This window comes from Tupaia chinensis, unplaced genomic scaffold, assembly GCF_000334495.1.
Source record: "Tupaia chinensis unplaced genomic scaffold, TupChi_1.0 Scaffold144991_2, whole genome shotgun sequence".
In the NCBI taxonomy this organism is placed as follows: domain Eukaryota; kingdom Metazoa; phylum Chordata; class Mammalia; order Scandentia; family Tupaiidae; genus Tupaia; species Tupaia belangeri.
In genome coordinates this window covers 3,065,454-3,080,621 of record NW_006204851.1, presented here as the reverse complement: position 1 = coordinate 3,080,621, position 15,168 = coordinate 3,065,454, and positions in this window count along the sequence as shown.

The following is a 15,168-nucleotide window of genomic DNA, read 5'->3' as shown; positions in this document are numbered from 1 at the left end:
AGACCTTTGACAGAGTCTTGCCATAACCTCTCAGTCATCCAGGATCGTGGCCACATTTAGTTATGCCTTCCATGTTCTGAACTACCCAGGATTTGGACCCTGGCTTCCCATGTGGCTCCAGTATCATGTAGTAGCACTCTATGATCTGTACACCTGTGGTTGGGCTCTATCTGAGCTTTTAAATTATATACTGTAGTTTGAATGTGTCTCCCTAAAATTCAGGTGTTGATATTAGGTTCCTATTATGATGGGACTCAGAGAGTGAAAACATAACATGAGTATGAAAGAAAGAAGTGGGGCATTTGGGGGCAGATTAGGAATGCTTTCACAGTGGGACCCACATTACTGAATTCTGGTAGGAATGCTCTTGCTTTATCTTACCACGTGATGGCCTCTGCCATGTTACCCAAAAACAAGTAGACAGTCACCAAAGGCAGTCCTTGGACTTTGGACCTCCAAAATGATGAGTTAAATAAACCTTTATTCTTTGTAAGTTACCCAATTCGGGTTTTTCTGTTATTAGTCACACAATGGACTAAAACATATGCGCAGATTATGGATGCGGTTAAGGGGTAAAATGACCTTTCAGTAAAACTGCTGGTTTTGCTGTTATGCTGGTTTCTATAAGTAATCATCCTAGTTATAGAATGCTCCATTCTAGGGGTTGGCGGGTGGCATGGTGGTTAAGGGCACTGGACTTGCACATGGCCGACTGTAGTTCAAGTCCTGGATCTGACGGCTTGCTTTCTCACTTTCCCTCTTTCTCACTCTCTCTGTCTCTCTCTGATCAAACGGAGAAATAACAATAATTAAAGTTAAGTAAAATAATTCCTTTTTAAAATGCTGCATAATACACATCCACAATCTGTGACAGAAAAGCATTCATTCTGGCATTGAATATCTGGGACATGCCATTCTCAAGATCTTGGCTCTCCAGCAGCTTACAGTTAGAGCAGCAGGTGACATTGTCACATGTTTCAGATAACAACAAGCCAAAGAAATGAGGATTTTTTTGGCCAATGCCCTCTGTGTTCCTAGCTTCAGCATTTGCTTTGAGAAACTTTGTTCCTTCTTTCCAACAGAAAGATCACATAAATATCAAGAAACAGAGCCAAGATTTGCACCCAGGCTGTCTAATTGTCCTGAATTTAGATTGTGGCCAAATCTCTGCTTGTTGATATTGGAAACACTGTATGAACTGGCAGCCTTCTCCATTTTGCAAATTTCCACTCAGACTTACAAAAAAGCTTTCAGGTTATTTTCTCAAGAGCACATCCTTTCCTCAACTCTGTATCTCTGCATTTCCTATACATGAACCTGGAGGTGTTTCTTTTTTCCAGGCCTATTTTAAAATTGCATTACAGGGGACTAGTACGAATCACTTCTAGCTAAGAGCCAGTAGAGTCCAGCTCTGCAGATTTTGTGTCTGAAAGACAGAATTTTCCATTACATTCTCTGCTCCTGTGTCCTGCATTCCAGAGAATCATGAAGTTCATGAAGCTTCACAAAGCTCCTGGGGATTTAGCCATTAGTTGCCAAAGCTGGAAGCTTTAATGTGACTCTACAGAACAATGAGAGATGCTGAGGATGTTGTACATATTTTTAAGAGACATCGAGGTTTCTTACTGTCCTTTACACTGAGTCTAGAATGCAGTATCAATACACAAGGATTTGTTCAGCAAGCATTGTTGTGCACAACCATATGCTAAATGTTATGTGAGATTAAGAAGTCCAAGAAATGGTTCTGAACCTTAGGACAATTAAGTAGAATTGAGAAGATATGACAGATCAATAGAAAACACTTTATGGTTAAGTAAAATATTCCATTTAATCTTATACGAAAGGTCTTATAGAAAGTCAGAACAAAGAGAGATTAAAGTAATAATAATACCTAGTGTTTACTGAGCACATATTTTATACATACTTAAAAGTATTAACTCTTATAATCCTCCCAAGAACTCTACTGAGTGTGGTTTCTGTTTTATCTCCATTTTAAAGATGACAAAATGGAGATAGACCATAACCGAAGAATTTGCCCAAAGTCACAAAGTTGGCAAGTGGTGGCACTTGGATTTCTATCATGTAGTGTGACTCTAGAACCTTTTCACTGTTAACTAGCATTCTAGTGTGCCTTCATTCTGCTGAATTAGGATATCCTTCATTAACAGTGTGGTACTATCTTCCAGCTGTAAAGTTAACACTACAATAAGGCTTGAAGTATAGTGAAGATTGGGGCTATATTGAAGTTCAAACATCGCAACAGATTGCTCACTTGCATGGTTGGAATCACACTGATACATTGTGACATAATGAAAAGAACACCAGATTTGGAGTCAGACAAACCTTGTATCTATTATTTACTAGCTGGGTAACTGTGGTTTAGTTATTTAAGCTCTGAATTAAATACAAAATCACATTGGTTTTAACCAGCTATATTCTTGTTTTTTGTTTGTTTGTTTCTTTTTTTGTATTTTGTTTTTCAGCTTTATTGAGGTATAATTAACAAATAGAACCTGGCTATATTCCACATAAAAAATGTGACATTTTGATGTACGTGTACATACATTGTGAAATGATTACCATGATCAAGTTAATTGACATATCCATTACCTCATATAGTTACCATTTTTGTTTGTTATTGTTTTGGATAATGAGAACACTTACCATCTACTCTCTTATTAAATTTCAAGTATATCGTATATTATTATTAACTAGAGTCACCATGGTGTACATCGCATCTCGAGAACTTACTCATTATAAAACTGCAAATTTGCACCCTTTGTCTAACCTCTCTCATTCCCTTTCTTCTATTTTTTGTAGCCATTCTTCTATTTTTTTGTTTCTTTGTTAGATTGCACATATAATTGAGATACTGTAGTATTTGTTTTTCTGTGTCTTTAATCCACTGTCATTTAATGAGCACTTAGTAGGTGCCATAAACTTTACCTTTATTAACTTATTTAATATTCATGGCAACCCATGAACTAGGAATTATCCTGAATTTATAGATAAGGAACTATCCAAGGTCTAATTATTAGCAAGCAGTAAAATAAGAATTTTAGTCTCGGTTTGCAATTATGCTCTAGGACTTTCTGTGATTCCTACTCAGCTATCACTCCAGATATGACTATGATCTTAGCTGAATGGCCAGAGTTAAGACTCTGTTTAAATATGAAGAATATTAAGCATATTCTTTGCCAAACCCAAATATTTTGGAATGTCACACAAATTAAAAGAGGAACATAAAAAACACTATATTTACTTATAAAAGTTATTAAATATTAACCTAAATGTTTATTGATGTTATTAAATAGCCTTATTATTTAAGGCAATAGTGCAATGAGAGGAGCAGGAGAAGAATAGTAGTAAGAAAAGACAGGCCCTTCCAGATATAAAAACAACTACTGTAAGGCTACAGGAGTTAAAACATGGTGGAAACATGGTGGTATGTGGGGACCAGCAGTTGGCATAATGGCTATGTCGCTGGACTCCCATGTAGTCGATTCTGGTTCAAGTCACAGACCCAGTGGCTTAAACTCACGCCAGATGTGCGTGTGTGCCCAAGATCCTGAGAGGAGAATGGAAGAGAAGGGGTGCAGCATTTCCATATCCCCCAGGGCGGGGGTGTGATTTCTTGATTTCTGTCTCTCTGTCTCTCTCTGTCTTTCTGGTGAGCGCATGCCCTATAGTAAAAACCTCCCCAAAAAATAAAAATAAAAAATCCCATGGTGGTATGTGAAAAAAATAAGTAAATCAAACACATAAAAAATTACATATCACTCAAATAGACCCTTGTATGAAAATAATTATTGATAGGTAAACTATAGAAGATGCATATTACATTCAACAACTATTTATTGACTAAATGACTGTGAATAAATAGATGAGGGACTATTAATTATTAGGGAATAGGCTGATTATATGAAAACTTCCTCTGTATGTGCTGAGCATCTTTACATATTTTATTTCTTATAAACTTTACAACCCTAGAAAGTAGGTATCATTTATTTTCATTTTGCAAATGAAAAAATGAAAGCCAAGAGAGATAAAGAAAATAGATCAAAGTCACATAGCTCACTGACAAGGTCAGAACTTGAACTTAGGTTTGTCAGACACCACAGCACTTTCCTCTTAGTATTCCATAGTGTGTCAATATGATTGCAACCATGAAAACAATACACAAAAGAAAAAGTGAGCCACAGGGAGACTAGATAGAAAAATTGTAGTAGGGCTTGTGTTCGGGAACTTTTGCTAAAGATTTTAATTTTTGTCTTACCTGTTGCCTAAGTACATAATTAAAAAACAATTACTTGCAAAATAAGATAATATTAGAGAGTGAAAGAGGAAAAAAGCAAGGAAACAAACCAAGGTAATAGAATATGAATTATTTCCATCTGTAAGAAAAGTTCGAAGAACCAAGAACATGGCTCACTAAACTGCTATGCTAAATTTTATTACTGGAATTGAAGCCTTTTCTGAAATGGCAAAAGATTTTAAGAGTTTTCTAGAAAATAATTTAGTGAGTGGTTAAGGGAGCCTGATCTTGCTTGCAACAGTTTGTCTACTGCCTCTAGCCCAGATTAAAGTGTTTATTTTTATTTTTATTTTTTTTTTTTTGCTATAGGGCGCCAGAAAGACAAAGACAGAGAGAGACAGAGAGACAGAAAGCAAGGAATCACCCGCCAGGGGGGATGGCCACAACGCAATCCCTTCTCCTCCATTCTCCTCTCGGGATCTTGGGCACGCACGCACATGCACTTGGCGTGAGTTTAAGCCACTGGGTCTGGGACTCAAACTGTGGTCGACTACATGGGAGTCCAATGACATAGCCATTATGCCAACTGCTGGTTCCAAAAGACTTTTCTCTTTTAAAGAAAGTTTGAAGACAAATCTTTTTCAAAACAAGTCAATAATATCATCATCATCAGCAGCAGCAGCAGCAGCAGCACTATTTTCTTGAACACATAATATGTGCAGACCTTTTATAATTAAATTACTTGTTATTTAAACTTCATAGCAACTCTTGTAAAGTAGGTGCTATTATCATACTCACTGTACAGAGGAGGAATTTGAGTGCCTAAGAACTTGCCGATGGACACACAATTGCTTAGTAGAGATATCTCTTCTGCCTTGGTCATTGCTAAGTATTGGTACCTAATTGCATCTGAGTGAAACCTGAAAGGACAGTGACACAGGATGATTTTTCTCTCCCCCTCATCAATTCACTGTCTGTAGGACTGATTTTTGTCTGCAAAGCTCTAGCAGCGAAAGACATAAGGGTTTAAGATTTAGCTGTTGAGTATTAACTGGCCTTTCTTGCCTTAAATTCCTACACACTTTCTGCCTGGCTCTCAAAGATGGTTTTATACAGGTGGCCTTTTCTTCATATCATGGTGTGTTTTATCCTTTGAATGGATGAAACATCAATCATGATTTCCACCCTCAAGGTGCTTAGACAAATGATAGTGATACGTATGGATAACATAACCATCATTCACATAGTGAAGAAAAGCACACAGATGCAACCCTAAATCCAATGAAGAAAAGAAGGAACATTTTGTACAAATTGAAGGCTTGGGGAGAGTTAGTATAAAGAGGGTTTATCTGTTAAAAGTTTGGTAGATTACCAGTTTAGAAAGACAGTGACCAAAGAGATTTTGCACTAACCTTTCTGACAGACAATAATGTACATATTTTAGGGCACAATGCAATTTTTCAGCACATGAATACAATAGACAGTGATTAAATATAGGTCAATAGTATACCCATCATGTCAATCATTTGTCATTATTTTTGAGTTGGGAACATTCAAAATTCTCTTTTTGACTACATGAAGGAGGTCAATTGCACAAGCCATTTGTGAAACAGAAAATGATAGAGGAAACAAGGCAAGTAAAGTTGTGAAATAAATCTTGATATTGGAAGAGGAAATAGAAAACCTGAGTATGGGAGTATTAAAGGGAGAACATATATAGCTCAGAATTCACCGAATAATCAAGAACTCACTTTCATAAAATAGAAAAAGTGGGGGAAAAAAGGTGAGAAACCATTAAGAAAGTTCTCTTACTCAGGTTTGGGGGTAAATGTGGGTGTTGGGTGTTTTAGAATGGAAGGAAACAAATGTGGCTCCCAGAATTGAATCGATCAGGTATACTATTGCTTCTGAAACTCCTCTTTGTAGGTAAAAGCTAACCTCTTATGTTGAAAACCACTAGCATTTATTGTATACTTTCCACGTGTAGGAATCTGGCTAAGCCCTTTATTATATTGATTAACTCATACAATTCTCAAAACATCCCTACAGATACAATTGCTGCCCAATGGAAAATTTAAAGCCTGTGAAGATTAAGTGATGAGTCCAAGTTCATACACATTGTAAGTGGCTGAGCTTAGGACTGCATAACTCTAAAGCACACATTCTTTACAAGATTTTCCACTTTTGGCAATGTACCATTATTTCCACTATTTATATCAATAATATGGGATGGACCTTAATAAACAAGTACATATACCAATTCAATTAAATTACTATCAAAATCCCAATGACATTCTTCACAGAAACAGAAAAAAAGATCCTAAACTTTATAAGAAAACAGAAAAGATTTTGAATAACCAAAATAATTCTGAGCAAACAAAGTAGAAGGCATCACACTTCCTGATTTAAAATGATATAGGAAAGTTACAGTAGTTAAAACACTGTAGTACCAGTATAAAACAGACACATAGACCAATAGAACAGAATAGAGAGCTCAGGAATAAATTTATTATCTGTATACAATATGCATACATATAAATACACATAATCAACTAATTTTTTACCAGAATGCCAAGAGGACACAATGAGAAAAACATAATGTCTTCAATAAATGGCACTGGGTACACTGAACTTCTACATGTACAAGTATAAATTTAGACCCTTATTTAATGCCACATACTAAAACAACTCAAACTAGAAGAATGATCTAAATGTAAGATGAGAAACTATAACATTTCTAGAAGAGAACATATTTGGGAAATTTCCTGGACATTATCAGTGATGCTCGGATATCACATCAAAAGCTTAGGCTGCAAAGTCAAAATAAATGGGACTATATCAAACTAAATAACTTCTGGATAGAAAACGAAATAATCAAGAAAGGAAAATGGCAGCAGCCTATGGATTGTGAAAAATATTTTGAAACCATATATTTGATAAGGGGTTAATGTTCAAAATTTATGTATAACTCAATAGTAGAAAAAAAAAGCCAGTGCCATAGGGCAGTAGTTAAGCACTGTACAATAGGGCTCTCCTAAAATTTCTATGAAAACATGGCCAACTGTAGTTGGAATCTTGACTCTGGTGGCTCATAAAACATGTTGGATGCATGTATGTGCATGCTCCAAATCCTGACAGAATGGAGAAATAGAGGGAAAAGAACTGCATTGTGACTATGCCCCAATGGGGAGTGCTCTCTGTTTCCAGGAAGCATATACACTCTCTTGAAAATAAAAAAAAAAAGTTAGAAAAAAAGCCCTGATTTAAAAATGGAGAAAAGACCTAAATAGACATTTTTCCAAAGAATACATTAAAATGACCTACAGATTTATGAAAAGTTGCTAAACATCATTAATCATCAGTCAAATGCAATCAAAACCACTTTGAGATCCTACTTCATACACATTAGAATGGCCATTTTTAAAGTCAAAAGATGCCACATGTTAGCGAGGGTGTGGAGAAAAGGGAATCCTTGTTGATAAGTGGTGGGAATGTAGTCTGGCACAATCATTATGAAAAGCAGTAGGGAAGTTTCAAAAGATATTAAAGATAGAACTACTATAATATCCAACAAACCCTCTCCTGGGCATATATCAAAAGAAAGAAAACCACCAACCTATAAAGATATTGGCATTCCCCTGTTCATTGCAGCATTGCTCACAATAGCTTAGATATGGAAACAATCTAAATATCTGTCAGTGAACAAATGGATAAAGAAATTGTGATACACACACAGACACACACACACACACACACACGCACAGGAACATTATTCAACTCTTCAAAAGGAGACTGTCATTTGCCATAAAAAAGGATGATCCTAGAGGACATTATGCTAAGTGAAGTAAATCAAACACACAAAAATATTACATAATCTCACTTATATGTGGAATTCATTAAAAGAGACAGAGAACAAAACGGTGGTTACTGGAGGTGGGGGCATGAGTGCAGAATGGGGAGATATCTGTCAGAGGACACAAAGTAGCATATATTAGGATAAACACACCTGGAGATCTAATGCATATCATGAAAACTATAGATAATAAAATGGTATTGCATTTTGGATTCATGCTAAATGAGTAGATTTTAGCTTCTCCTCCCACAAAAAATAGGTAACTATGTGAGATGATGAATATGTTAATTTGCTCCACTATAATAACTTTATTACTATTTTTATCTTATAAAATAATGTTATATACTTGAAATGTACACAATAAAATTTATTTTTTAAAAATTCCAGATCTGTGCCAACAGGCAGCATGGAGTTTAAGGTACTGGATCCCACATGGCATGCATGCACATGTGCCCAACATGAGTTTAAGCCACCGGGTCCAGGACTCGCACCACAGATGACTACATGGGAGTCCAGCGACATAACCAGTATGCCATCTGCTGGTCCCTGGATCATTTTAGAAAAACTTTGTTACTCTTTGCATTAGCAAATATATCTCTGAGTCTGAGACTATATCTTATCTATACCTACACACCCTACACTTGACTTCACAGTGCTTTACTAAAGTCTCTCAATTAGAAATGAAACAAAGAATAGATATAGATGAGATGAGACTTCCTGTCTGCCAAATTCAGATCTAAAGTTTATTTTTTCAATAGTGCTGGTATTAGCCAGTGGTTTTTGTTTTGTTGTGTTTTGTTTTAATTGCTAGAGAGTGCTTGCACTTGCTAGAGAGAGAGAGAGACTCATGAAGTACCCCTACTCAGGTGTGGTCACACCATAATCCTTTCTCCTTCACCTCTCCTTCTTTTGGGGATTTAGGGCATGCACCCACACATGCCTAGTGTGTTTCTCAAGCTGCTGGAACTGGGATTCAAATTGCACACTTGGTCACACAGATTCTGGCTCCCTTAACCACCAGTCCACCAGGCCACCAGGCCAGCCCAATCAGTGCTGTGAAGTGTGTGAATACCAGTCTCAGTTTTGGTTTGGAGATGACCTGGAGAGGGCACTGAAAACACGAGGTCAGGGAAGCTATCTTACTTTGCTCCCTACATTGATTTGCAGAGCACAACATGACCTCCTCAACACTGTCAACTTGCACGCTTCAGTTTTTGTATCTCTGATTGGCTTTCATTTCTCCCAAGTCCCTCTGATTTGAGAAATAGTCCAACTAGTTGACCTTTGGAGAACTTCTCCAGATTTTAGCCACATATAGCATCTTAATCCCTCTCACTGAGGTGTCTTATGGGCTGTCTTGTGGTTTACTTATTTATGTCATCATATTTAAAAGCAGAGGCTTTGGAGTCTAGGATACCTGGGCATGAATCTTGGCTGTGTAACCTTTATGTGATGTTGTGTGACTGCTTATAGACTCCTAACTTCTCTTTCTGTATCTAAACAATAGGTTTAACTGAACATACCTAATAGAGTTCTTGGAAGAAATGAGATATTACCTATAAAATGCTAAGTACAATACTGAGCAAGTAGTAAGTACTCTGTTAAAGGTAGCTGTTATCTTCATAATAGCTATCATTATCAGCAAACAATTCACTTTTTCTGTCATATTCTAAGCCCCCTGAAAGTAGGAGTCATGTCCTGGCTATTTTTGCATCCCCAGTATGTCTGGTATATAATGTGCTCTTAATGTACATTAATTGCTTGAATTGTATCCTGTCACCCTCAATAAAGCTATTGGTAGGGACACAGATGTCAAACTCCACTTTACCTCACACTCTTCACTGTCTGCATCCCAAGGCATCTGGGTGTTAATCAAGGCCATATATCAAAAATAGGTACTGACATGTGTGATAAGCATACCAGCCTTGGGGCAATCCAAAATTAATTTGTCTACATTCCCCAGATGAACTCTATTAAAATTCCCATCTGTGACAAATACATGGTGAATTTTATTTTTCTTATATAAAGGAACATTCACTGGAGTGGTAGTTCCAAAAAGCTTGTCTCAATAAGTGTAAATTGCTAAGACAGTGCTTAGAATCAAGTCTAGAAGACATGCAAATGGCCACACTTTCAGTCTTTGACATGAAAGGGGAATAAAATAGGCATTTTAAAGCTGGCAATCATTTTTCCTGATGTAATACCGAATGAGGCTGAGGAACTGCTATGTTAGCCTGGGAATATTGCACTCTGTTCTGGAAATATAATTGTTTATATTAATAAAATGCCACCATAAAGAGACTCAAAGCATACCTGAACTTGGCCACTTCCATTAATTCATTTAACACTCTCCTCAGGAGGACAAATGGGAGAGATGACATAGCTAGTAAGAGATGACTGTGGAGGCAGCATCCAAAACATTGTCAGGTCAATAGCAATCAGCAGAAAATTTGTAATCTTGATTATAGGTCAAGCTCTGGGTAATCAAGGCCAATGGCAAAACTCAGAGTGGAGAAACTTTGCTTTCCTCAACTCCTGCCTTCTCTTTTGGTGCTCTTTTGTGGAGACATCACCTCAATCCCACATTGGGTGATACATTTATTTAGAAAAGAATTTTTTTTTTTTACTTAAGAAATTATTGAGGTAGGGGCCAGCAGGTGGCATGGTGGTTAAGGCACTGGATTCCCACATGGCTGACTGCGGTTTGAGTTCCATATCCAGTGGCTTCAATATCATGCCAGGCACATGTGCATGCATAACCAAAATCTTGAGAGGAGAATGGAGGAGAAAGGATTATGGTGTGGCCATCCCCCATGGGATGATTTCTCACATTTCCCTCTCTCAACCTCTCTTCAGTGAGCATACACACCCTATGGCAAAAGCCTAAAAATCAATTATTGATAAAAAATTAACATTATATAAAATAACCTTTAAAAACGGCTTTATTGAGGTATAATTGATATGTTGAAAGCTGCCCATATTTAATGTGTATAATTTGATGAGTTTGTAATATGGGGACACTTGTAAAACTATTACTACAATTATGGTATTAGATATACCCATCACCTCCAAAAGCTTCCTTGGGTCCCTTTGTATTTTATGATAAGAATGCTTAATATATGTTCTACCTGATTACAAAATTTTTGTATGTACATCGCAGTAAGGTTTGAATGAATGGCAAAGATTAATGTGGGCCTTTACTTGGGGAATTTTTAACACAGAGGTTATTGGATTCAATATAAAATAATGATGTTATGGTTTGGATAATGATTTGTCTCCCAGAGTTTCATGTTTTTTATTATTATTTTAAAAATTTTCTATAGAGTGTATGTGCTCACCAGAGACAACAATAGAGACAGAGAGAGAAATTGTACCCCCAGGGGGGATGGTCACACCACAATCCCTTCTCCTCTATGTTCCTTAAGGATTTTGGCACACACACACCTGTGCCCAGTGTGATTTTGAAGCCATGATTCTGGGACTCAAAGCTCACAGTCATCCATGTGGGGTCCAGCTGCTTTAACCTCCAATGCCACCTGCTGACTCCATGTGCTTGAGTGCAGATGTCTCCCAAAAAATCATGTATTGGGATTTGATTACATTGTAATGTTGTTGAATGAAAACTTAATTCCTCCATGGTACCTAGGGTGGTGCCATTGTGTTTGATAATATCGTCAGGGTGAGACCCATATAATAGAGTTCTGGTGGGTTATAAGCAGAATAAATTAGACTAGAAACAGAGAGAAACTCATGGATGTAGGCCATTATTCATTCTGCTCAAGGTTCTTCCTCCCACCATTTTCTGATGCTTTTGAACATCCCAGCCACTAGAATAGTGAGTTAATAAACTTCTATAACTTTATAAATCACCTATTCTCAAATATTACTATTACCAATGCAAATAATGCACTGAGAAAACTGACATAGTAATGGTATAATTTTAAAGATAGAGAAAGGTATTTTGGGAGACAGGGCAGGGTTCTTATTGACCACTATTTCATTTTCTCTTTTTACAGAATATAGTGAGATGTCTTAATGGATATCAGTGATTTTAAGTGGACATAAATTAAACATAACTAAGGTGAACTTTGGAAAAAGCCAAGAAAAATCTGAACATATGTTGGTATTTCCAGGGGCTACTGCTTAGTTTCATAACTGTGTAGCAAAAGGACTGCAAATGAAAATGATCTTACAGAATTGAGGTGAAGGGAAATTACTGGACAAGGCTAAAATGACTTTTTCTAGAGGTTTCTTTGAGAACAAATATTCACTGGGTGAGTGGTAAATGGTGCTGGCTTTAGAGGGCTGCAAACCATTGTACTCTTATGAGGTGCTACCCTCAGAAGGGCCACATACTTGGTGTTTAATGCTCTGCAGTTGCTGTCTTGAATTTCCTTATTCTTTCTTTGAGCTTGTGCTTTGTATGTGAAGTCTGATGAGAAAATAAAGTATGTGCTGGGAACTTATAGCCTTGGCTTACATGTGCTTTCATCTCCCATACCTCCCCACCTCTCTGGAAAGGGTCCCTCTGCTCTCTAGGACCCTGGGACTTACCTAGGTCTCTTTCTTCCTATCTCTGTTTAGTTGCTACCTCCCTTCATCCCCACAGGAGCCTTGCACAGACAAGTGGGGAGTCAGAGACAAGTATGTGTGCCCTGCAGTATCCTGGAGAAGGGCATGCCACTCTGATGTGGCAGCTTCATGCTACATTTTGCAGGTGGCTTAGTGGAGGGTAAATATCTCACTTTACTCAATCTAAATACCAAGAATGTCCCATTGTGAAAATTTGCAATCCCTTGAAGGTTATCCATTCACTGTGGATTGGGGTGGCAGACGTGTAGATAAAAGGAGACATTTCTGTTCCCTGATAGGGCACAGGATGTCCATTTGGTGGCTGGTAGGAGAGGGAATCTTATGGGTCATGACCTTTAAGCACTTGTGAAAGTTTTCACTCACCCAGCATTTATCTGCATGTCCAAGGGACCAGGAAAATAAATAGCAAAGAAAAAAAATCCTATGACAGAGGACTTCAGTTTTAGATAAAGATGGAACAGATACATATTTTCTTATTCTTCCCAATAAGGTCAACTAACAATCCTGTGCATTATATTTAAGAAAATATAAAACTGTAAAAGGTAGAAAGAAGAATGCAAACCAACTAGGAAACTCAGGACTTGAAGAAATATGTGGCAGTGAGTTCCCTGGGTTTTCTTTTTGCCTCATATATCCCGGACTGGGTGCTAGAGAAGCCACCAACTGGGAAAGAGCAATCCAGAAACACCAGTGGCCACAAGCAAAAAAAGAGATCATAACAAAAAAGCTGCTCTCTGTAGCCCAAGGACCAGAAAAGGGGAAGCCCAGCATGACAGAAAACTTCCAAAAAATTAGTACTGAGCTCTACTCCAGCTGTACAGCACATAAAAACAAACAAACAAAACAACCCTGTGGTTTCACCCTACCCATGCCAGCAAAGGCAGAATGAGCAACCTAACCTATACTTCCATTTTTACCTGGTTCCCAACTGCCCACTTTCCAGAGAGCTGTTAGATATAGCCAAATAAGGCAATGAGCCCCCATGGTGTCATAGAGATCATATGGAGAGTCTGGTCTTCTATTCTAAACCAATAGTAATGAGACACTCTTCCTTGCCTCACTGGGGTTGTGTTGGAAAAGGTTAAGTAACAATCCAGGAATTTCACCACTGCCCTGTGGTAATGGAGTACATTCCTTACACCTTGGTATCAGCGATTTCTATGTGGGAAGAAGTAGAAGACATCTTCTCTCTTACAGCCAGAGTGGTATCAATAGAAGCCTAGTGGAGAGGCTGAACTCCCACCCACACTCAGCAGTAAGGAGGCACTCTTCACCGTGCAAGTTTCTGGAAAAGCCAAATGGAAATCTAGACTTGTACCCTCATATGTCAGTAATAAGTAATCACCCCTGATCACTACTGTTGCAGAATTGGAGGGCACTCCCTAAAAAAGAGTGTTAAAATATTTGGTTGTTGGAAAAGTCGTGAAACATTTTTTTGTGTAGAAAACTACATCCTAAGTTTTCTGACAACCCAATAGAACAAAAAATGCCTAACATAATGACCTAAATGCCCAGGATACAATAAGAAAAATCTCTCACTTTGCCAAGAACTCAGAAAACTTCAAACTGACCAAGAAAAAACAGGTAAGCAGATGCCAATACCAAGATGACAGAAATGTTAGAATTATTTAACAATAATTTAAAGCAGCCATCATAAAAATGAATTAATAAGCAATTACAAACATGTTTAAAATAAATTAAAAATTAGAAGAAAAGAAATAAAAGACATAAAGAATAATCAGAGAAATTTTAGACAAGAAATACAGTAGTACACATTAAAAAAAAAATCCCCAACTCAATGGATGTACGCAATAGCAGACTAGAGAGGACACAGGAAATAAGCAGTGAACTGGAATATAGAATAGAAATTACCCAGTCTGGGCAACAGATAGAAAATAGACATAAGAAATGAACAGAGCCTCAGGAACCTGTAAAATGATGACAAAAAAATCTAATATTCACACCATTGGAGTCTCAGAAAGAATGTACAGATTATTAGGGCTAAAAATATACTGAAAAAATAATGGCTGAAAACTTTCCAAATTTGGCAAGGACATTAGTATACAGATTCAAGAAGATGAGCAATCTCACACAGAGTAAAACCAAAGAAATTCTTTCCAAGACACATATAAGTCAAACTTATGAAAACTAAAGAGAAATAAATATTGAATGCAGTGAGAGAGAAAAACACCAGTTTATGTAGGATGAGGTGGGAACCAACTCAAATGACAGTAGTTTTTCCATTAGAAGCCATGGGGGCCAAATGGAAATGGCATAAAATTTTTTAAATGCTGAAAGAACTCAATCACAAGTCCCATATCCAGCAATGAAAACATATGAAGAAAACTTGTCAAGTTCTCAAACAGAAAAAAATCTGATAAAATAAACACCAGGAAAGGAATAAAAAGAAAAGAAATGAAAAGGAAAGAAAAGAAAAACTCTCATATTATGCTGGATAGTAAAAGAA